The following is a 24,016-nucleotide window of genomic DNA, read 5'->3' as shown; positions in this document are numbered from 1 at the left end:
TTCAGTATGAGTTTATATTCTGAGGAATAAAGAGTAAAATGAGGATGTGAGACAGATGATTTAAAGGTTCTCTTTTCGTCCCCAATATGCGATCCATCATCAATACCAAAAGCTCCTGAGCTTTGCACTCGCTCGAAGATTATGTTCCCATAGGTTAAATTTCCAACTTAGGCTGCATCTTACAACCACCCAGGGAGCTTTACAAAAAATCTCAATTCCCAGGCTACACCCCCCACCAATTAAATCGAAGTCTTTTGAGGAAAGACCCAGGTTATCACTATTTTTTTAAGCCCACGTGGTGGTAGCAATGTGCTGTCAAGGTTGAGACCTCCTGCTTTGGGCACAATGCAGGGAGAGGACCTGAAATAATGACGTTAACGTTGTTTCACTATGAACTCAAGAATTGTGTGCATCTTGATTCCCTCCTATATCTTCAGGACCTAACGAAGCGTCTACCAAAAATATAGCAGGTGCTCAGGAAATCATTAACATTTTCAGTGAACTTTGGCCAACCCCTAAAAAAATAGGGTTTATCAAATCTGGTATCTACTTTGATCATTTTCACTTTGCTCTTATTTACTGAATAAGATCTCAATTCTCTACTTTCGTTTGCCAATGAAAACAAGGAAGGCAAGTAAAATAATGGGCAACCCAGCTGCAGTGACAATTCAACGATCCTTGGGATGGATGTAAGGAAATCATCTCTCTCCGTATCCTCTAGAGAAGAGGCTCCTGGGGATCTAAAGACATATCTCCTACACGACCCCACACATCTAGGTGAGAATAAATAAAACAAGATATCTGAGTATCCAGATGTCATTCATTCATTCAGCAGATGTTTAGGAAGTACTTACATTGTGCCAAACACTGTGGTAAGCTATTGTAGACTTTCTCAATGAGGACTTTATGCTAGAATTAAACCTTAATTCTTAATTAAACCTGGGTATCTTTACATGTAATTAATTAATTTCCTTCCTATGCATACAATTTTAGTTATATATCATCGTTGGGAAAATTGAAAAAACAGTCACTGAAATAATTGTTTTGCTCTGTGGTTCAGATGACAAACTCGAGATAAGAAAGGCTGCAATTTTAGGGGATAAAATGACAAACAAAACACAGTACTTGTCTTTTAGAACAGTACTATCTAACAGAACTTTCTCAAGGATGGAACTGTTCCATATCTGTGCCATTCAACACGGTGGCCACTACACACAGGTAGCTACTGAGCACTTGAGATGTAGCCAGTGCACCTGAGAAATTGAATTTAAAGTTTTACTCAATATTAATTTAAATTGTAGTAGTCATATATGATGAGTGGTTACGCTACAGTACAAGGCAGCTCTAGAATCTCATATTCAAATGGAGGAGACTATCACATAAATTCCCATCATCTGGGTGATAAGCACTAATATGAAGTAAGCACAGAGGGCTATGAAAGCACCCAGGTGAAGAAGCTAGTCTTAGGGGTAGTGGATGGTTGGGGTGAAGACTTCCAAGAGGAAACGCCCTCTAGGATGAGACATGAAGGACAACAGATGGAGTCTGGAAGGGGTGGTAGAGTACCAAGCAGGAGTAGGTGTGTGAGAAAACTCAGAAGATAAGAAATGGCAAAGATGTACGGTGAGAACCTGCCAAAGCAGTGATACTTGATGAGTCCAGAGAGGAACGTTGGGGCCAGGAAACAGGATAGGAAGGGTTTTAGATGTAATGCTATTTAAAGGGCAATGGGAAGCCAGTGAAAAGTTTGAAACTGTGGAATGATAGGATCATATTTGTGCTTTAGACAGATTTCCCTGGGTGCTACTTAGCAGTGTGGAAGGGAGAAACTGAAGGCATGAGGCAGGAGTCCAGGTGATATGAGACTTGTCTTAAATAGTTGGAGGATGGGGAGAAGTAGACACATTTAAAGACAGAAAGAAGGAAAAACCAAAAAGATTTACCTGATTGGCCATGACAGGTGGAAAGAGGAAAGACAAGGATCACACCTTGGTTTCTGACTTGAGTAAATGATAGTGCTGCTTATTAAAGGCAACATGGGATCATTTAGAAATTGCCTCTAAATTGAAATTTTCCCACCATATCAGATCATTTGCTCCTCATAGATCCTGCAACTAGCTTTGATACACACTAGTGAAAACACCCAAATTATGAGAGCATACTCTTCCAAGAAATCAACACGAGTTCACAGCTGATGCATCACTGCTTTTATTGGGGGTTCAGGGGACATATGACAAAGTCTCATAAAATGTCAACAAAGTCACATTTTGTGCTTGGCTACGCTTTAAAAAAAAAAACTGTTTATTTATGAGTTCACTTAATGAGAACTGTGTGAGATATGGCCAATGACCATCATTTTGAAAACAGGACGACCTGAGCCACCAGGAGGTCTAAGTGTGACAATGCCAGATATCTAAGCGCAAGTTTACAGCAGTCAAATATTCAGGTCCTTCCAAACATCTAGATGCTCGCCCTTAAGTAGACACAGATTAACTGACTCCTTCAAGACAAAATTATGTTTTGAACTTCTGTGTTCTCCAGCTGATCCCTTTTTCTTTTTTTTTTTTGCGGTACGCGGGCCTCTCACTGTTGTGGCCTCTCCCGTTGCGGAGCACAGGCTCCGGACGTGCAGGCTCAGCGGCCACGGCTCACGGGCCCAGCCGCTCCGCGGCATGTGGGATCTTCCCGGACCGGGGCACGAACCCGTGTCCCCTGCATCGGCAGGCGGACTCTCAACCACTGCGCCACCAGGGAAGCCCCTGACCACTTTATTAACCATTACTAAATGCCAACTGAAGGCAAAGGGGCTGGTAAAGAAGAGTGAGGTTTCCTCAGTTCTAGTTTTTTATGGCTGAAGTATCCTTGAGTTAGTAACAATTAAAATAGCAAATAACCATTGATATTTTCAAAAAACATAAGGACTATTGAAACAGTCGTGTTTAAATATTCATGCAGAAGCTCTTACAAATATATACTGTCTATAAAACTGGTTAAGAAAATGCTCATTAGAAGATCTGGTTTGTTTAGGTGAACTAAGAATGCCAAATAACTTAAGAATATCATTGAAGACGTTGCACACGTAACTTGGGCCATTGTGTGTTCTTTGTGGATGGACCATTGACAATTTCTGGAACTAAAGATGTCAGTTTGTAGCTAGCTAATTTTCACATTGAGGTGAGACGCCAAAGAGGTGCAAAATTGAAGCAATCTACTAGGTACAATGCTCCCTGATCACCCAGATAGAATGTTTTCACTGATCAAATTCAAGCTCACACTTCATTTAGACAGGGTGGAGAAGTTCAAGAGCCTCTGAGGGCGGCATGGTTTCCGGACCGAGCTCTGCTACACTTCAGCGTGTGATCTTCCGTAAGTCACGCAAACTTTATGGATTTATCACATCTGTAGAAAGGGACCTTTAAGCTCTGCCCACCTCCTATTTTTATTCTCAAGTAGTTGAGATTTCATGCTGACCGAAGTGAACAGTTTCATCAGAGTCTGGCCCCCTCCCAAAAAAAGGTCTAAAATGCTGATAGACTCTATTGCCCAATTTCTTTCAATTTCTTTCATGAAAATACATTCCATCATGTGAGTTTAACCAGAAAACTGAAAAATGTGAGAAGCTAATTAAGGGGAAATAGCTATTTATTTACCACAGAAAAATATCGAGGAATATAGAAGCGGTAATATTACAACGTTGGTAGCAATATCGTGACTTAGCGCGTTAGATCATGAGCTCTGCAGTCGCAATTCTGATTGTGAACTCTGTATGTGGCAGTTTGGCAAGTTACTTAACCTCATTAAAAGTCAGTTTTCTTTGTGTAAAATGGGAATAAAAAACAACATCTATGTGGCAAGGTTGTTGTGAGGCTTAAGAGAGTTAACATAGAGAATGCTTAACATGTAGTCAGAACTCAATAGATATCCATTGTTACTAGGCTAACAGAAAAATCACAAATCTTCCTATCAGTTGCTTTAATGGAAGAAATATGATTATAATTCTAGGCTACCCCTAGGGAGGGAGGGGGGAAGTGTGTGTGTGCAAAGTCTTCACCGTATATATATCTATACATTGGCACTGAAAGTCTGGGATGCAGTGCAGAAGACATGTATATTCATAATTCCCTAAAACCACCACGTAGATGCTTTCCTCTCTGACTTTTCTCACACTATTGCATCCACCTAAAGGCCTCTATTTTCTCCTTCCTTTCCAGTTATCTAAATCTTTAACAGCCTTTAAGATTCATCTTGTATTTTCCTCCTTTGGGAACTTTCTTCCCTAAACAGACCAGTTTGCCCAGCTTAAGGTGACCCCTGAGCTCCTTGTTTATATCTTTGCCTTTGTTTTGGTTTTGCTCTTATCAGTTGACCTGATTTGTTACTTATCTTTTCAAAAGTTTATGTGCCTCTGCCTCACTAGATTTAAACTCTTCAGAGGCACTGACCACATCTCACAGAACCTAGTTTGCCCGATAAAAAGAATGGTTGGTTGGTTGGCTGGCGTCAGTGGGATCTTGTATTTCTATGCCACAGTCTGAGTTCTCACCATTATTTTATCCTTTGGATCACCTCCCACTATTTCATTATTTCAAAAGAACTTTATATTCTTTAAGTCACTCTGAAGGTCAAACTCGGTGTGTGGCTAACATTCAATTTACTTCCGGCATGAACAACTTTCTATTTTAAAAATCGGTGCATTAATAAGCATATTCATTCATACTAGAAAAAAAGTTTTTTAAAAATGAATGTCACACAGAATTTAAATACAAACAGGAATACACATGACGAAGGGAAAAGTCCTCGGCTCCTTGGAAATCTAGACGTCATTCTTAAGTGTTTCTGTTTCTTGAAAAGCTTGCCTTGTTCTTGTTCTGAGATTCTATTGGCTGAAGGTGCAGCATGTGGGTGTGTCACTTGGCAGGAGAGGTGTCTTCAGGTGATCGCTTTCTTTGTTTCAACTTCACAGTCGGCTTGAGCGTCCATCAGGACAGCAGTCTCTGTGGTCTGTGTCCTTTCACTGGGGAGACATTCCTGAGGAGGGGGGACTATAGGACCAGCTGAAAGGACATCAACACGACTAAAAAAATAACAGAACACATCACAGAAGGTTATCACATTGACTCTTTAATACAAATAGAGGAATGTTATGATACTTTGAGAGCCATGCTATTTCTAACTAGGAGTGAAATGCTGCATCACCAGAAAAACGGAGCTTGCTCATTGTTCATCTTGTTCAGGAATCAGTCAAGCAACAGGATTGCTTGAGAGTGTGTGAGAGCACCACGATCCTCGCTCTGGGAGAGTGCGCTCCGTAAGAATAACTTCAGGTTTATCCAACAGGCAACTTACTGAAATAGGACACGGAGGAAAACAACAAAAGAACACAGGACATTAAGGACACATTCAACTAAATCTAAAGACTACATGCAAAATCAAATAAGTAAGGGCACATCAGTGCTTGGCAATGTAGGAGTGAACGGAGTCACTAGAATGGTTAGGAGTCGATGTCAATTCCTTGTATGTGTCTTTGTATTTCTAGTGCCTGGCTCAGAGGATGACACATGGTGCCCCCCGAAAGAAAGAATGAGAGGAACCACAAAAGGGAGGGAGGGAAAGAGGAAGGGAGGGAGGGAGAGAGGGAGGAAGGAAGGAGGGAGGGAGAAAGGGAAGAGGAAGGGGAGGGAACAAGGGAGAGAGGGAGGAAGGAAAGGAGAAAAAGAAAGAGGGAGAGAAGGAAGGAAGGGAGAAAGGGAGGGGAGAGACAGAGAAAGGATGAAGCAGGAGGGAGGAAGAGAAAGTGAGAAAGAAAAGAAAGGTTTCTGAAATGTAGAAGAGGTGGAGAGGCAGAGCGTGCAGAGAGGAAAAGCTTGGGTGAGAGCGTATTCAAAGATCTGGAAGCCTGGAAGAGCAGGCTCCCTTAATTCAAGAAGAGGTTATGCGTGGTTTGAGAAAATGGGCGGGGCAATTTTCAGGAGGTTTTGAACACGTTAAGGTTTAATTTGGGAAGGGTGTAACAACTGTAGGCTTTTGAAGGGGATATTAACATGATATAAATGCATCAAGTAGAAAGGGGAAACTGAAACTCAAAGATGTCAACCCAATGGAAAAAAACCAAAGGATACTGCAAGCAATTAATGAAGGCAGAAGGACTAAAGAATATGGTCTTAAAATAGAAAGGCAGGTGCTCCTCTGGGTTTCTTCTATGTTAATGTTGAAGGAAATGGGCTTAGATCTCAGATCAAGAAATTCCTTCTCCCACTGTGTAGCTTTTCTCATTCTTCGCCTGTTCCTCTTTTCTGTCCCTGCCCTTCCTGAAACTTCAGTCTTCACTGTTTTAGCATCAAGGCAAAATATGTTAGTAAGTACAGCGCCTGGAGGTGGGATCAAATATAACTTTAAAGGGCAGCTGTTGGTGCAAATAGACTGCGGATTCAAGGGTCCTGAAATTGTTCTTATACCTCTGTAAGAATCGCTTCAAAAATTCCCTGCTGGAGAAGAGTTTAGAGACCAGCTAATCCAACCCACTTATTTTACAGACAAGGATATTTGGGAAGAGCTGTATTAATGTTTCTTTCATTCTACAAAAGTTGTTATGAATGCAGTATACTTTGCAGGTGGACCTGAAATTAACTAAAGCCTTTACTGTCAGCTTCTTCATTATGCTAGCACAATGAAGATGCATAATGAGTTAGGTACATCAAAAGGGACTTACTACCACACACCCCTCTTTCTGCACTAAACGCTCTGGACACACTGAAAATGTTGGTTCTCTTTCTAGATGGCAGGTATAATATATATATATATATATTTCCGAAAACCGGTAAAATACCCTACTGTTAAATATTGTTAATAGATATTTTTCTGTTCTGATCAAGCACGCAAAACTGATCCTGGATGAGTAATTAAATATACATCTTACAGATTTTAGAATTTATTATTTTGTGAACACAGAATGGGAGGGTGGGGTGCTAAGCTTTTGATACATGTGTATGAGACTCGTGCATCAACTAAAATGCCACTGCAACAAGGAAGGACGTGTCACAAAATTCTTGTGTGACTCCTTTGGGTAGCTAATAATGCAAAGCTCTCACATACATCAGCAGATGAAAAGTAAATCAACGTATTGTTTTGGTGTTGCATAGATAGAGCCCATGCATAATGTCTCTGGACCCCGTCAGCAAAATGAATTTTGAGGAATAAATAGTATAAACATGCAAAGCACCATACTCCAGGTGTCTATTATGAGTCAAAAGTTTAACAAATCAGCTTTCTTTGGGGCCTGTGGCTACTTAATTGGAATGAGTTATATCTTGTATCCTCTTAACATGAGCCTCCCTTGGAATCCTCTTTGTCTCCTGAACGTATAAGCATAAATTGGGACCCTGGCATTGCCTTGCTTGAGGTCCCTCTGTGATCTGATGGGGATGATTCTCCAAATTTATATCAGAAGCATCTCCACCCACTGAGCACACAGCAAGTGCCAAGTGCCAGGCTGACCAATCCCCTCACTGTTGCTCTGCCTGGATCGTGCCTTAATGGCTAGATCTTCAGGGTCAGCTCCTTGGTGTGGTGGGGTCTCCAGTCCAGGAGACACCATATTGAGACACCAAAAGGGAAAGTGATGTGAGTGCATAAATGACCTGAGGCAGAGTTTCGGTTATTCATCATGTGTCACGAAAAGTGGAGGAAAAATAGGAAAGAAGTTGTTTGTTATTATTTTGATTACTTTGATTAAATTAAGATTATTATCTCTGCCTAAGGCCATTTCCCTGGCATTTTATCTCGTTATTCTAATAAAGGAAATAGATATCTTATGAATACGATTTACTGTTCTAACACTCTCCATTACTTCAAGTTGCCAAAGTCGAGATGAAGACTCAATCAGTAAAGAGCAGCAAATATCTTATGCACAATGCAAGTATCCACAATGCTAACCCTTTTAGTAATCGTGAGTTTCCAACATCTAGGTCAGACACATTCATTCTTGCGTGAGAACACAGAGTTCTTTGCTTCTTATACTAATTAACAAGGAGTTAAAAAAAATAAAAGCTGACTTTAAAAACATTCTACTCAGGAGCCATTTCAAATGAGGAGAAATGCCCAAGGGGGGGGGAAATCTCAAGTAGGCAACGTGTAAAGCAACACACAACTATATGCACATTAGTATAATTACACATTGCAAATTATATCGGATGTATCTAATATCTAATTTTTTGAAAGCTGATTCCACTTGAGATTTCAATAACAGCATCAACATTTTGCAGGTGGCTCCTTCTGTATAGTATCCAAAGGGAATTATTCCTCTAATGTGCTTACAGCCCTCATGTAAAAACTGAAGCTCTTCCTTAAAGGACCAATGAACAATGAACACTGGGAATATTACCTTGATGGATAAAGCGAGAGGGGGGGGGTGTCCACCAAAGATAATGTTCAGCATGTGGTTATTTATTCTGTCCCTTCTGTGCAGAGGATCCTTATTTGCTTCAAGCAATAAGAAAAATACTTAAACAAGAGCCTCGTTAGAAAATGTGGGGAAGGCTCCATACATATTCTGAGGCAATGACATGAAAAGCTAAGGGACTGATGATTTTTTAGATCAACTGCTAAAAGAGAAGTGTGCAAGAGAATGGCAAATTATACCTTGGACTGAAAACAGAGACTGCCCTACATTCAATTCTGCTCTGTTAAAGCATATGACTAATTTGTCCTAAAGACGACACCAGGTCAAAGCTCCGTTTTGAAGAATAGGCTTTTGTCCTCATCTTTCTGTATCAATCAATCAATCATCAAATAACCAAATACATATTTGTGATCCTGGAGAATGGAGCATATTATTCAAGTTGATTGGATCCATTTTCTTGAGTCCTCCTTAAAGAACTTTCTGCTAATTAACCAGGGTTACTATTGAATTATTTAATTATCTGCACTTTTGTGCAATGAAATATGTTGTCATATCACATACTTTATCACGCTGTTGCTGTTCATATTTAATGATGCCTCTATAGTTAGCAGTTTCCTTTGTTCTGCTCAGTAAGTGGTTTTAGAAAAGGGGGTGGGCGGGGAAGGAGGAGCCTTGGGGTTTGTAAAATACAATCATACATTCCTGGTGCACATGCAAAACTTTGTGCATTGACATGAATTTCTTTTTCAAAATCAAGTTGCAATTCCATTTGGAATAAGCTAAGAGGCACATGTCGGTGACTTCAAATGCAGTCAGAGCGATATTCCTATACCTTGAACACCTCTCCAGTGTATTTCCACTGCAGTGCAGTGGTAAAACGACGACTTCATTTTTTTTTTTTTTAATCAGCAAGGAATGTCTTTAACAAGGAAGAAGTAAATTATGATAATGACTCTGAATGGTCGGATCCTTGAGCATTACTAATTAGCATTTATTGCCTGGATTATAGAACAATACATGTGAAACCGAACTGCGATTGCTCTTTTACATCCAAGAACTGGAAAAGGCAGTGGAGCAAGAGGCAGTATCATCAGTGGTTGAGTCAGTGGGTTTACATCTCCTTGAGAGTGTGCAGAATTCCTCGTTTTGGGGGTTTTTTTTTTGAAATATACAAATGTGGTCCTTGGTATTTATGGCCCATTCATTTCGTGTGTGAGGCACATATTTACATATGATATCATAGTCATGGGAGACTAATGAGAGGAGAAACATTTTGGCTATGATGTCATTTTGGGACAATTTTATCCATTGTGAGAGTTTAACAGTAAAGAGCGTAAAACTCGCCGTTTCATAAAAGTATGAATTTTTCTGTAGAAATTTTGACTTAAAAAGGAAACAAAGAACTCAGTTCTTAGTGACAAAAATTTTACATTCACCTCCCACTTTCTCTTAGGAGGCCTACAGTTGAAAATAATTGAGAAAAGGCAAATTGGTCTCTGGTTTAAGATCCTTTTTTTCATTAGGAATTTGTAAAAAAATAGGATTCTGAAATTAGAAATAAGTGAGGTATTAATCAACAGACCAACATCACTCCTGTAAATAAAGGCCACTCACATAATTTGGCAACTGGAATTCCTAAATAACCCGGTAGGTAGGAGAGAAAGAGGGAGAATTAACCATTCATCATTCTCGCTGCAGACTCACCGTTTTCCTCCACACCCCATTACAGCGAATGAAGAGAAAAAAAAAAAAAAATCGTAAAATAAAGCCGGTACTAAATACAGTCACTAGTCTTCTGAATACCTTTATGGATTCCCTACCCTGATCCTTTTTAGTTTGAAAGAATAAGTTTGGCTAAATCTGTGAGGAGATTAAACAGACTGGTGATAAAAATTAATTCTGCTGAATGAGCAAATGCATTTGGATTGCAGAGATGCAAATAAGATAATACTTTTCTTTTCCTTTGACATACCAAGCGGATTAGTTTAGAATGTTAAATTTGATTTTATTAGAATATATTAGCAGTGTTTTAATTAATACCAATCAAACATTTTCTTTCCCTGGGGCTAGATGTGCTCCTAACGCTTTCTAAATCATCTGTGCTTTATACATCCAAAAAAAAAAAAAGAAAAAGAGAAAAGGAAAAACCAACCACCAAATTACTAAAGCCTTTTGTTACATTCTTCATAATTTTACTGTATTCAGCAGAAGACTATAAGCTGTTTATCTAAAGGTGTCTTGCCCATAAAATTAGTTCCCAGGTGCTGGGTTTAAAATGAGTCCTGTTCACTTGTACAGCTGATTTTTTTTTTTTTAAGGTTGAATTAGAGACTTGAAAAATAAACATCTTCTGTGTTTTTCTTTTGGGGAAAAATGTTGCAAAAGGAGTTTTGGCTGGTTCGTCTTACTCTTGGCTTTATTCTCTCTAGAGCTTCCTAGAGCTGTTAAATTTCCAACTGCATGGGTTTTAAGCTGGCAGTTCTTTGGAAACAGAGGCAAAAAAGGAATGAAAAAAAAAAAGGTGGGGCGGGGGGGAATCTAGTTAAAAATACGGTGAACCAGTGTGCCCTGTGAACTGAATTGTAACTGTGTGCTGCAAGGAAGTGCTGCATTGCATTTCACTCCTGACCCCTCTCCTTTTCTCTCAAGCTTCCTGTCCTTCTGTGTCCGAAAGCTCCAGTTCACTTCTTTCTCTTTTCTTCCCGCAATGCACCCCCCCCAATTTCCCTGCCTTATTTTTTTTTTTATCTGCCAAGCTGGATTTGCACTTTTAAAGATCAGTATCAATAATGCCCTGCTTGTTTCGGTGGCACTCTCCCTTTAAAAGACAGCCCCCTCTAATTGATGCGTCTGGGCTAGTCTAGACTGGTAGTGATTGAACCAACCACCAATTATGTTATTCATTTCACTGAACTTCACTGATGGGCTTGGTGAGGAAGAAGGGGTGTTGAGAAATCTGCCCTTATACTGAAGCACTTCCCTGCTGAAATATAAAATCTCGTGTGTCGTTACGCACTCCTAAATGCCTGTATGATCAATCCTATGATAGCAACCTTAGGACATGAGCAATCCAGGTGAAAACATGTAAAAAAACCCGAAAGAGTGCCTTGCAATATAAACTGTATCACTTGTATTAAATTACTATGCTGTTATCATTTAAAAATCACAGAAGAATTACATCCAGCATGCTTTTATTGATCCCTGCATACAGTTTCATAGAATAAGATGCAGCTATATTTTGACCTCGAAAAGCACCAAATGTTTGGCAAATACTTGATATGAATCAAGTGGTAATTATATATCCATAAGTTAAATATATGCCTTTCCATAATTTCCAAATGCCTATGCATGCACATCAGCTAAGATGGGGGAAAATCATTAATCCATTGTATAGAAACCAAAAGATAACTTGAAAATCAAATAGCTCTTTTCTCTGACGCATATTCAGGCTATCAAAGGCTTGAAAGTAATATTTAAACATTACAACTACTAGGACGTTTCGGCAAAAAGCACAATGCAATTGTTGCACAATTCGTTTTCTCAATTCAGTTTTCTGATACAAAATGGTTTCTTGACTACGATTTGGAGTCAATGACTAAAATGGCAATAAACACTTAAAAAAAGAAAAGCAGGAAAAGAACAGTTTCCTTAACCTTCGGCAACGTATAAAACAAGGTTATAACCGACATAAAGTCTTTAAAAGAAGAAAGCATTTGAAGTCAGGGTTGACTTAGGTATTTTCCAAAAATAGAAGATAAGTGTTGGCTCAAGAGTACTAAAATGGTTTAGATGAAATTGTATACTGGAATTTTTCACAACAAAGAAAAGGTAAGTTACTGTTTCTCTTCTCTAACTATGAGATAGATCTAAATCACCGAGATTCTTGTGGTATCAAAAGTTACATTTTTAGAAAACTGCAAACTAGGTAATGCTAACAATTACCTTAAGAGAAGATAATTTTAACTGCACAGTTTGGTGTTATAAATAACTTCGTTGGATTATATAAATCCTGATCAATTTTTTCTAATTTTTAAATAAAAAATAGGTATTGATAACTTCTAAGTGATACAATAATTGTGTGCGTGTGCTGTTTCCTTTTATATGTTTAAAAATATGTATTTCCTTTTATTTCTTTCCTTTTATATGTTTAGAAAATACATTTCCAATCCTTATTACTTTTAAACTCATTGTGTATAACATTTTAAAATAGATGTCAGGCAAGGAAGCTATAACCTCTCCTTTTATTTTATTTTTTAAAGTGTTGCCAAGTAATACAAATTTAATCTTTGTTAACACCATAAATTCCATCCTTCTTGTAAGTCTAGCAAGAGTGGAATTTTTAGCCTACTGATATTTTAGCTCACACTACTGGCTCGTCCCTATTTGTGTCTGTGTGTTCACTGTCCAGCCATATATGATACACATATGTGGGCACTGAATATATACTCTACCCACATGCCCATTTTAATTGGGCACAATGTTAAGATTAACTGTTGAGTTGAAAAGTTGGAGGCATGGGGCATGCTGGGACTTCAGCTGATAGGTTCTGAGGTCAACCACCAGGTACTGAGCTGTTCTTGTTACGCTCGGATAGTACTGCGTGTTGCTCTCAAGGAATAGACCAGGGTAGGTGAGTTCCACAAGCCTCAGGCATCAATAATAAACATGCGTACACATCGCAGCCAACACGCTATTATCACACAATATATACCTACTTTAACAGAAATCCAGGAGCTGCCACTTTTCTGGTCACCTGATCCCACCTAACAATGAAAACCTCAGAGGTGCACTCAAGCACTTCAGACAAACTTTCTTTTCTTTTGTTTTTGCTTCAGAGAAAAAAAAAGTTCCACCAAATTTCCAGGATGCAAAGGCACGGCTCGCAGCTCCCAAGAGCCTAACCCGTGGATTGAAACGGTAAACATCACAAGTTAGGGTCTCAGGGATTGAGAGGAGCGCACTAAATTGTTCCTTCTTGAGACAAAACAAAGCAAAACAGGAATGACAAGCGATTTCTGTTCGAGGTTCACGACTAAAAGACAACAAACAGGTGGCAGGATATTCCCTCGCTCTCTAAGCTGCCTTCCTTCACAAAATTTGGATTCCACGTAAGTATAGTAGAAACATACAAACGTACGCAGCGTCTGTGGGCGCATATACATACCTGAACATACAATCGCCAGTCTATCAGAGAAAACTCTTTGAAGCTTTGGGCAAAAAGAGTTTACTAAAATGGAAAACAATATGAATAGACTCAGAAATGCCCACGTTTTTCAAACCACGGTCTACAATCAAGATTAAACGTCAAAGCTTTAATTTACAACTAGCACCAATGACGGTAAAGAAAATCCGAGGCATCTCTTCCCCCCTGGACGAGCATGCCGCATGCAAAACCATCCAAATCAGGTTTCGAGAAGGAGAAGACCAAGCAGTAGGATTTGGAGGCTTGGAAAGTATACATACGAAGAGCGTTTGAAACTCACCCATTGGAAGTGGAGTCGGGCTGCAGCCTCCAGTAGCACCGTCCGGGCCAGGGGGGGAAACGTGAGCTGCAGGGCGCTTGCCTGGGCGAGGTGTTTCAATAGAGGACTGAGAGCTGGGCAGGGAGGGGGAGGCGGGGGCAGGAAGCGATACACCAAATCTAGAGACTGTAACTCTGTAGTTTATGCTTTGACGAGAGAGGGGGTTAAAAAGGGCGATTCGGTGGGAGTGGAGGGAGGGAACGGGGCTGATCAAATTTTGAGAATATTAGGTTAAAAATTCAAAAAAAAAATGTTTTTCGAAGAATGAGAACCCTCCCCAGGGCTGCTTTTCAAAATTTCCTCCTTCTTTCTTTAGCGTGCACTTTGCCAGTCCTGCGAAGGGCCTCCTGTACATCAGCTGCTTGGCTGGAGCCAAGGCCAAATCACCCCGAGCCAGCACCAGGCTGTCACTTGGTCGAGGCGAGTGGGAAGGGGTGGGCGCGAGCCGGGGAGGCGCATCTCCCCCGCCCCACTCCCGCCGCGGATCCTTTGAAGCCGTTTGCCAATATTTCGGAGGAATCCGAAGCACAATTCCCCTCCATCTTCGCAGACAGCTACGGGCTCTGTACCTGATAGATCGTCGCTTCCCCGCGTCTGCCTGGAAGCTGGGCTTTCCTCTGCGGAGATGGCTCCTAGTGCCGCCTCCAAAAATGAAACGAAAGGGAGGGGAAGTGGGTGGGAAGATGACTCTTTAAAAAATTTTTTCTTCCCCTTTTTTTCTTTCCTTCTGTTTCCTTTCCTTTCCTCCTTCTTTTTCTTCTTTTATTCCAGCCTGAGCAAGGTGGATGGATGGCTAGTCAAAGAGAATGACAAAGCAGCCCCTGCAAAGGAAGGCACTGGAGGGGGCCTCGGGCACTTAGGAAAAATGCTAAATATTTTGTATATATTTCCATATGCAACTAAAAACCGTTAAAGTTCCAGGATCTACCCCCCTCTGCCCCCTCCCCCCACCTTACAAAATAGAATCATAGGAGCAAGACAGCTATATTATGTCTCTTTTCCCTCTGTACAGGGTTATTCAACATCCCACCCCCCCTCCACCCCATCTTCAAGACAACTTTTTTTTCTCACCTCTGTAGGTTCTTCGCAGGCACAATCCTCTGTTCAGTTCAGGGTCTCTCCTTTTTCTCTCCCTTCCCTTTTCCTTTTCCTCTCAGAAAAGCTAGTCCGTCATCATCCTACCTAGCTTCTCTCTCTCTCTCTCTCTCTCTCTCTCTCTCAACCTCTCTCCCTTTTTCTTTTACTGTTAAAAACATAATAATAATGGCCCTTTCGACATAGCAGCATGAAGTGGCTGCCTTTGAGAAAGCACATTTAATCTTTACTGGCTCCCCTAGGCTTCAGTGAAGAAGGAGAAGGCAAGAAAAAAAGGGAGAGAGAGGAAAAAAAGATTGTAAGGGAGGCTGCTGACGGACAGCAAGCGTCAGGCACAAATCAGCGACAAGTTGAATTTTCCTAGACCACACTGCCCCCTTTCTTCTCGGTTCTCTCCCTGGGCTCCTGGAAAGCCCGAGTGTCTGGTTACAGGAGGCGATGGGTCTCCTTTTGCCAACCATGGTGCAGATTCCTCGCATGCCTGCTTAAATCTCTGGCAGAGTAAGGAATCAATATCCCCCTCTAATCACCTTTAGCTCTTCTAGGGCTTCTGAGAACCCACTTTGCGCTCCTCACGGCTCCCCCGCCCTGCCAGGCTCCTCCATACAAAGCTTGCCGTCGTCCTGTCATTTCTCACTTCCTTCCATATCTTGGAGGCAAGCCTCTCTTCTAATATCCTCTCGCCCGCTCCTTCTCTCTGCTGTCGTGTGTCTCATCCCTGACTCCCAGCACCGGATGCACTAAGGCTTCTGCCTGACTACTAATGAGACCAAAAATACACCAGCAGGTCAGGGGGAAGGCCAGACACTGTGTTATACAAATACAAAAAAAAAAAATCCTCAGCCCTGCTAGACCCAGAGATCAGGTATCACATTTTCTAAAAGGGAAGAAAAAAGGGGGTGGGTGGGGTGGAGTGAAAACGAGAGACCACAGTGCAGATCTCTGCCTAATTGTTCCACATCCCATGGGCATTTAAAACACACACGCATGTGTGAGTGCAGGTGATGTAACTTGGGGAAGCTGGGTGGGTTTTCTTTATGGACAGAAAGTCAACAATGCCCAAAGACTTCTTTGAAATCGGCATTTAGAGGGATAAAAGAGCAGTGATTCAAATCTATATTTAAAGTACGCAGACACTCTATTAAGGCATGTGATGACTACAATGCTAAAAATCTCTTTCTTTTCAATGGCTGGGTTTTACGCATTGACTCTGTTTGCCGTGTGTACTAATTTACCACTTACATTCCCTTGGATTTGGAAATGAACTTATCAGTGACTGTAGCTCATCCCAACCCTTCGCTTCTACTGCAGACATTTTTCCTTATCCCTGAAGCATTTCTCCTCGAACGTCCATCAGTTCTGTGCACACTTCATTGATCAGCCTAAAGTCCCTTGATCATGATAAGTAATCATTCAGATGACAAAAAAAAAAAAAAAGTGGCACAAGAAAAAAAATGAAAGACATTCTGAATTGACCAAGGGAGCATATCCTACCATTTCTGTGGGTACACATCTTAAAAGCTCGGCTACAGGAGGATTTTGTAAAGCAGGTAGCTCTCGAAAATTAGGGTCTCTACCTATCTGTACACACAGTGGGTATACTGCCATCTTCACCCAATTTTCGTGGCTAGAATCATGCAGACAACAGGCAGTGCTGTGTTAAATATAATGCTGGGCTCTGTAAAGAGCAAGGAAGGGAGGGAGGTAGCTGAGGATGCAGGTTTCTTCCAAGTCGATGTTTTTAAAAGGTAGTTTCTTTGTGCTCAACTCAGATATTGTGCTTTGTCTCTGACTGTGAGACCTGCAGAAGCACGGCTGGATGCCAAGGAAAAGGAGAAGAAAAAGCACAAACGAGAAGGAGATGCAGAGAGAAGAACAAGGGAGAGGGAGGAGAGAGGAAAGGAGAACAAATTGAGGCAAAAAGAGAAAGACCTACACTCATGGTGTTGGGTTTCCTTTAATACCTTTTTTTTTTCCTCTTTCTCATTATTGGGAAGGAGAAAGAGATGGTTGGCAGGGGTTGGAGACTGGGTTAGAATCTTTTTCAGATTTGGCTAAAAGGGTGTTTGCACTAGACTGATGGAGAAAAAGAAACATGCTAGAATAATCATAAAGGGTGGAGCTGTCAAAAAAAAAATCTTTGACTCACTGGGTGCCTCCCTGTAACGCCAAAATGAATCGTTCCTAAGGAGAATCATCAATTGTCTTAGTGTCCTTGTATATGAAGTCCAGATTATGGGAATCATGGTTGTACTCATCCTCAAGACGGAAAGATAGACGGAGAATGACATTTCCTGAGATTCTCTGAAACCTCTAGATATTTGCAACAATGGTTCGGCATGATTTTCACACACTGAGCTAATCTGTCCCTGTCTGTATTCACTCAGGTTATCAAGATATACAAATATGTAACTTATAAAAATTTTGCTATGAACACATCATTTTCTCTATACAACTCAGCCATGTCTTTGGAGGATACTTATTTCAAGCAGTTAACACCTGACCCCAATTTCTGTGGGTAATTAGTGAGCTAGATAACCACACAAAGTGGGTAATTATTTAGTACCCAAGGGTATGCTAGAAGTGGGTAGTGGTTTTGTTAACAAAAGCACATTTCTAATTATTGTATCTATGATGGGTGTTTCAAAAATACCAGTTACTATATCAAGTGAACCATGATAAATAAGTGAACTATTTTGCTGTTCTTAGCACATATGTGTGTGTGTGTGTGTGTATACTGTTACGGTTAATAATATTTACTGCTCCTGTATAGGGTGTTGTGAAGATTAATTAGATAACATCTGTAAGACTCTCAGAGATGCAATGTGCTAAGGAACTTCTAAATACAGTATTATTATTGCTCTTACTATGTTGATGAATAATCCCAGGACGGGAGAAGCTGAGGGAGTAGATTTCAACTGGATTGAAAATATGCTGAGATCACAAACGTGATGAGTTTGATTACGGGGAGTGGTCTCCGACCTGACCGAGTGGAACACAGGCGGTAAGAGAGAAGAAAGGTAGATGCCGTTTCATTTGTTTTATATTTTGGTTTTTTGGCCGGAGGCATGTGGGACCTGAGCTCCCTGACCAGGGCTCGAACCCACACCCCCCTGCATTGGAAGGCGAAGTCTTCACCACTGGACCACCAGGGAAGTCCCTGCCATTTCATTTGGATCGGAGGAGCCAGGCTGGGAGGGGAGGGGCAGAAGGCAGGAGTCAGAGATGGGCCGGGAAGGAAGCTGAATCAGCCGGACCACACCCTCGCTCCAAAGTCTGTCTAGCCGTCCCTTTTGATGAGCAGCAAATAGGCACAAAAATCCCCAAAGAAGACGTCCATGCCAGTCCTGGGACAAATTCATCACAATTACAATCAATCAGCCGGTTATGTAGTATTTATTCTGGAGAAGAACCAGCAGTGCAGATTATTTTCACAAATGCAGATATAGTTCCAAATATTAGAGTGTTGAGAACAGGCACACACAGACCAACTTTAGGTATCTTTAACCCGAGCTACAAACAGCAACGAAGAAGCGCTTTCTAATGCCACTGCTTTTATGAATCATCTGCAGGATAGGATATTATTAATTTCTGCAGAGAAAGGAAGAAGAATAAATGAAGAGGAAAGGAAAAGAAAAAAGAAAAGCCCATTGCTTTCAGGGACCCTAAATCTGGAGAGCAATCAAGCCTTGAAAACAAACAACAAGAACTTACTGCTTCTTCCTCTGTAAACGTCCATCTCCTTGAGCCCGGTGTCTGGCTGAGGCAGGACAGACAAGAGGCCTCTGGGATCCAAATCTTCAAGTAGGCTCACCACATTTTTTCTTTCAAAGCAAGGTTGTCTTGGGGATTAACCCTAGGAGTCTGGGAGATGTGAAGCAGGTTGGGAGGGTGATGGGAAATATGCAAGGATATTGTATTCAGCCCAGTTTACGGTCTCTAGGGAATAGGAAAGGGAAAGGGCCCCATTAGTCGGCCAACAGGTACCACTGCTGAAATCCCTGCTTGGAGGATGGCCTCCAGGACACGTGTTTATGCTGTGATTGGAAGCCAGTGGTGTGATGAGCTCATTTTAAGAGTTTGGGAGCAGAGGGAAAATATCTCCAGAAGCCACCCAAGCCAGGCTTCTGACCTGAAGCCCAGTATTTGTCACCCCCTCCCTGAGCTCAGAACTACAAAGGCCGACTGGCATTCTCCAACCCGCCCAGCTCCTTTCAAACCCACAGACTGTGCCAGACTGGCCCCACCTCCCACTGCAGCAAATTCTGTAGCCCTGCTCCATGCCGCCCTGTAGGGAGCCAGATTTCCACTTTAATTGTCCTACCTGGCCTTCTCCTCTGCCACTGCCCCTGGCTCTTGGTTCCTGGCATGGTTTCAAAGGCCCAATCAACTGCCTCCCCTCCCCCATCATCATTTTAAACACTTCTACTTCTCCCCTCCCCAAATTTTTAGGTCTAAAATCTTTTTATGTCTTAGGGTTTCTTTCATCTCTGGCCACCACCATTTCCTTTCTTTGGCCTCTCTCACTCTCTTGTCGCACTTTTTTTTTTTTTTGTCATATTAAAATTCAGTCCTATCTCATGTCCTGGACTGAAAACTCAAACCAGAAGTCGGCTGCTGGCATCTCCCCCAACCCAGTCTTTCCCCAACCACATTAACATAGCCAACAAGCCAACGCATCTGAGGGCACTTCCCAAAAGGTCACCTAAAAAGAGCTGAAGCCAGTAGAGAATAGGGTGTGTGTGTGTGTGTGTTAATTGATCTAACTACATGAATGTAGTGGGAAAGGGTCTGATGGACATGGGTGGGGGAAAGAACAGAGGAAGGGAGTCTGGTATATTTGTGATATTGAGGATAAAAGCAACAGAAGCTAATTATTACGAGAACATAAGGTAAAAATTATAGTTTTCTGTATGTATGCATGTGTGTGCACACAAACACACACACAAATCACTTCCACACATCACAATATCCTAAGACCATGTGATTACCTGCAAGGGTATTTACCATACTGTGAACAGCGACAGGAAGGTGATACCTGGTCCTGTAGCTAAAAGCTGAACATGAAAGCCTTCTGGGATGGCTCTGAGGAGGAAGACAAACCTCTACAAGTCACCTGCCCCCTCCACCCTTGCGTGGGCTGGGAGACTAAAAGAGGTAGCACCTCTCCCTTGCTTCCACCATGATTTTAAGCTTAGTATTGCTCTCTGACCCTCAAAATACTTGTGCTCTTAACCTTACTACTTAGGTACTTTTGCTTTACTGTTGCAATTCTGTGCTCTGTGACCCCTCTAAGCTGTTATTGGGGTTCTTCAATGTGCCAGACACTCACGGATAACTAGTATCTCATTTAATCCTCAAAACAGCCTTGAAAGCCATCACCAGTGTTTTACAGATGCAAAGGGTAAGGTCTGGAATTGCCCCTAGGATTTGAACCCAGGTCTAACTCCATAAGCATGATCTTTTCCTTTGCATCAGTACACTCTTTTATTGCCTGTCTCAGAGTAGGTGACACTTTCTGCAGGTAACCCTCTCAAACTAGCCTAGTTTCTCCTTCTATGTAGTTTGCATAGCACCCTACACTTTATCTTAGCATTTATTCATTCTTTTTCATTTAGTTCATTTTATTCAATAAATATTTATTGACTTGACTATATGTCAGGCCCTGTGCTGGGCAGTGTGCTTTCCTTAGCTAGAGGAGAGAAGATGCTGTGGTATTGGCACTGCCTAAATACTATGCTATCTCCACCTCCAAACTCGAAGGTGAATGAAGACAGGGGCTGTGACATGGTCACGTTTGTATTCCCAGTATACAGCACCTGGCACACAGCAGGAGCTCGCCAGTTTTTGAATAAACTTCCACACTCACGTAAATGTGATTTTGATTGTAACTTTTGGAGAGGGGGGATTCATGTCTGAATAACCCTGGGAATAATGCTTAGTAAAATGCTACAGAAAAGTAGCGTTTAATAAATGGTGAATTGCAGCCTTATTGTCCATGACGATACTCTGGCAGAGGTCCCACTTATATTCATGTTTGTGTTTTCGGAAAAGAGCAAATTGGTCTGTTTCATCTATTCTACAAGTTCCAAAGGTGTGCTGTTGGAAGCCAGATGTACTTTGTCTGAAATCTCACTGCTCTGGGGATTAGGAGGTACCATCAACTGATAAAGCATCCAGGATGACATGGTCATAAAGGACTCTTCTGAGCTACGTGCAGAGAGACATCTCTTACACTTCAGAGGGTGTGGGTAAGTCTAGATGTGAGACTGGCAACCCAGTTCAGATGCCCTCATTTCAGAAAAAGAGGTTGAGAAGCTCGAAGTGGTTCATGACCATTGGACCTAAAGGCTCCAGGGTTTTTCATAATGTGTCTTCTGACAAAAAGATTTGATAATTCCTTCTTTTGCCTAAGGAAAGAATATTTAAGTATGTATAAGTGGTATCCCAGGCAGGCTAGCTTCTCTGCTGGTCTTCATCTGTGAGGAATCCCTGTCTCTGAATAGAGGGCAAGGGGAATAGGATGGCGTTCAATCTGTCCTTCGACAGGCATCCATGCATGTTCAGGGTTTAGGCACCACTGATTCAGTTACAATCTTCACTAGGCTGGGGTAATTTCCGTTATATTAACCCAGAACACAGTTTCTAAAGATGCATCCTTGGGGGCCTGAGGCACCTCTCACGGGAGAGCTGGATGGAGTTTGTCTACTCCAGCCCATAAACTCTAAATGTGCTTTAGATGTGAACTATCTAACTTCTGTTGGCAAGAGTCCCTCATCAATTGACAAAAACACTCCTTACTGTTCCTCCTAGGAAGGTGAGGAAGAGGAAGCTTAGTTATGCACTGTTTGGTTAGCAATGCCCTTTTCCTAAAGCAATGACACTTTGAACTGGTAGGGAGCAGTATCTGGTACAGGCAATCTGTAGTTCACAAAAGGAGTCATCTGGCAGATTTTATACCTTAAACCCACACCAGCTCCAAGGGTCTCAGACCGAGTAATGTCAAGCTAAAGAGTTGGATTTGGGCTCAGTGAAAAAAAAATTTTGTTTTGCTTTCCTTTAGCCTTTTAGGATATTAGGGGAAATCAATGGTGAGATAATCCTTCAGTATATATATTTACCAACATTGTTTGATATAAATATATAAAATAATTCTCTTGTCTCCTTATGCCTCATCAGGTGAGTTTCAGAGGACTTTTCCAGGTTTCTAGCTTAACTCCACAGAAGGGAGTTTATCTGATGGACCCACGTGGTTTGTGAAGTTCTCTGAAAGGTAAGCTGCTGTCCATTGCCTTGTGGCCCGACTCTCCCAATTTGTAGGAAGTACGTTTCAATAGCCTTTAGGGTCTAGAAAAATAGAAGAGAAAATCTTTCATTCCTGTTAATAGTGGGTAAACTGAGAAAGAGAGAGAGGGAGAGGATCAAGACCCTTCTAAAAGGTGAGATCCCTATTACCTGTACAGTAAGAGAATCGAACCCAACATTATAAAGATCATTATTCTTGGCTTCTGTGTGTCATCTAAGAGCCAAGTTCTATTTTGGTCTAGGCTTCCTGCTATTCAGTCATTAGGTTTAGGCTGGCAAGAAAAGAGGCATATTTCCACACGCTGAGACTTTGGAAGATTGAGATGGCTAGGCTGAGAGTCTAGAGATGATATGCAACCAAGGATACAGGCTAGGGACTTGGTCTTGAGTTTGTATAGTTTTTGAAACTGCTACAAAGCCTGGAGGTTGTGAGGGAAAGGAGAGAGGTGGGGGAACGGTAAAGCTTTGGAAGTCAAGAGTTCTTATCTCACATTCGGTCCTAAGGATGCCATGGTTCTTAGAGGCATCTTTGCTGACCAAAGTCATGCTCTTTAGAAGACGGGGCCCCTTTTATTGTGTTCTGGATCTCTCAGCACTTTCCAGTATACTATTTTGTACTATACAGTACTTTCTCCCTATAAAGGAGAGAGGTATCTATCCAGGGCAATGACCCATCATCAGGAAGAGATTGAACTACGATTCAGATTTCAAGGTTTCCAGTCAAGCTCCTAATACTGCCCCTCACCTTTCCATTAATAGTCATAAAGTTAAGACACACTCCTTCTTCACGTTCAGACTTTTCGGATCTTTTAAAGCTGTTTAAGTTCTAAAGATTTAGGACGAGGAGAGGGGGAAGCAAATATCCTCATGTCATTATTCCCCTTTCATAGTTGGGAACCAAGGCCATTCGTGGCTCAGTACATTTCCCCAAGAAGGTGCTCAGAGCATCAAGAATAGAATCTAGGTCTCTCAACCCAGCTGTTGAGAATGAACCACCGCAAGTTCAGTCAGAGTGAGTTTGTGTAAATCCAAGGTATCGTTAAGAATTATCATGCCCTGTGCACCTTGGTTTCCCCCATTATTAACTACCGACAGCGCAGTCGGGAAGGGCTTCCAAAAGATACGATTATGTCTACTTGAGCATTTGTAAAATAGATGAGTTTCAAAAGCACTGAGCGTGCAGAATTAGTAAAACTAAAAGAATACAGAAACACTTTGAAACACGTTTTGGGGACTGAGGGGCAGCGGCAGTATCAGAATTCCTGCTGAGATGAAAACAGAGAGCGATGAATAGGGAGTGCTCTGGGAAGAAGCCGAGGAATAATTTAGGGGTGGAAACTGCTACCTCAGAGATTTTCAACTTGGCACGTCCAACACTTCTCAAGGAGTCTCTCCATGCTACAACGAGCAATGACATGAGGACCACAGAAAACTAAGTCAGAGGGAGCCGGCTCGCCTTCTGCGGTCTGATGCTTCGCCCTCCAGGAATGTTGGATGGTGCCTCCAATGCAGGCTGGCCCAGAGCAAACCAACTACAATTTGAGGCCAACCTGCATTCCCAAACTAGGGGAGGTTGAGTAGATTCTTTCGGCCTTCCTAGGTCTTTAAAGATTCACTGTGATATTTTGACTATCTACCCCAAGACTGCTGGACTGTTCAGTTTATAGGCCTTGGGGTCTACATGCCCGCCTCTGCA

General features: G+C 41.6%; 1 long non-coding RNA gene across 5 annotated transcripts in view; it reads right to left on the bottom strand.

The window, feature by feature from the left end:
* Positions 1-2,184: 2,184 nt before the first annotated feature.
* Positions 2,185-24,016, bottom strand: part of LOC109550953 (uncharacterized) — a 275,762-nt gene continuing 253,930 nt past the window's right edge. For 2 of the 5 annotated variants that reach the window (XR_012333283.1, XR_012333285.1), the window contains 3 exons: positions 14,992-18,879; positions 13,882-14,756; positions 2,185-5,345 (listed from right to left, as the gene is read on the bottom strand). This is a non-coding gene — a long non-coding RNA (uncharacterized lncRNA). The remainder of the gene's footprint in view (positions 5,346-13,881; positions 14,757-14,991; positions 18,880-24,016) is intronic. The other 3 variants (XR_004527805.2, XR_012333286.1, XR_012333284.1) reach the window with 3 other exon arrangements.

The sequence above is a fragment of the Tursiops truncatus genome, chromosome 8 (genome assembly GCF_011762595.2).
Source record: "Tursiops truncatus isolate mTurTru1 chromosome 8, mTurTru1.mat.Y, whole genome shotgun sequence".
Lineage (NCBI taxonomy): Eukaryota > Metazoa > Chordata > Mammalia > Artiodactyla > Delphinidae > Tursiops > Tursiops truncatus.
This window is presented reverse-complemented; position numbering and strand designations above follow the sequence as displayed.